General features: G+C 62.4%; 1 protein-coding gene across 1 annotated transcript in view; it reads left to right on the forward strand.

Annotated features, from left to right (window-relative positions):
* The window catches only part of necab2 (N-terminal EF-hand calcium binding protein 2), a 219,507-nt gene that overhangs the window by 138,481 nt on the left and 80,768 nt on the right, over positions 1 to 258 (forward strand). The gene's annotated exons all lie outside the window — the stretch shown is intronic.

The raw sequence follows: 258 nt of genomic DNA on the forward strand, positions 1-258 counted from the left end.
TAGGGTCTCCCATGGCAAAGAGGTCTCAGGGGAGGGGCCAGACAAAGAATGGTTTAAAAACCTTAATGGAAGAACAAGGAAGGGATAGAGGGACCCCGCCCGGTGGAAGCCCCCCGTCTGGAGCCAGGCCCAGACGGTGGGCTCGTGAGCGAGCGCCTTGTGGCCGGGTTTGCCACGGAGCCCGGTCGGGCACAGTCCGAAGAAGCAACGTGGAACTTCTCCCTCCAGCCCATGGGCCCACCACCTGTGGGAGGATCC

Source organism: Etheostoma spectabile, chromosome 8, assembly GCF_008692095.1.
Source record: "Etheostoma spectabile isolate EspeVRDwgs_2016 chromosome 8, UIUC_Espe_1.0, whole genome shotgun sequence".
Lineage (NCBI taxonomy): Eukaryota > Metazoa > Chordata > Actinopteri > Perciformes > Percidae > Etheostoma > Etheostoma spectabile.